The following is a 344-nucleotide window of genomic DNA, read 5'->3' as shown; positions in this document are numbered from 1 at the left end:
GTATGTGCGTGTGAGTGTGTATGGCAGAGATTGGGATTTTGGGTGTGTGTGCGAGTGAGTGTGTATGGTAGAGAGTGGGATTGTGGGTGTGTGAGAGTGTGTATGGGAGAAAGTGGGTTTTGTTGGTGCCTGTGCGTGTGAGTGTGCATGGGAGCGAGTGGGATTGTGGGTGTATGTGCCTGTGAGTGTGTATGGGAGAGAGTGGCTTTGTGGGTCTGTGTGAGTGTGTATGGGAGAGAGTGGGATTGTGGGTGTATGTGCGTGTGAGTGTGCATGGGAGAGAGTAGGATTGTGGGTGTATATGCATGTGAGTGTGTATGGGAGAGAGTGGGATTGTGGGTGAC

The sequence above is a fragment of the Chiloscyllium plagiosum genome, chromosome 11, assembly GCF_004010195.1.
Source record: "Chiloscyllium plagiosum isolate BGI_BamShark_2017 chromosome 11, ASM401019v2, whole genome shotgun sequence".
NCBI lineage: Eukaryota > Metazoa > Chordata > Chondrichthyes > Orectolobiformes > Hemiscylliidae > Chiloscyllium > Chiloscyllium plagiosum.
This window is presented reverse-complemented; position numbering follows the sequence as displayed.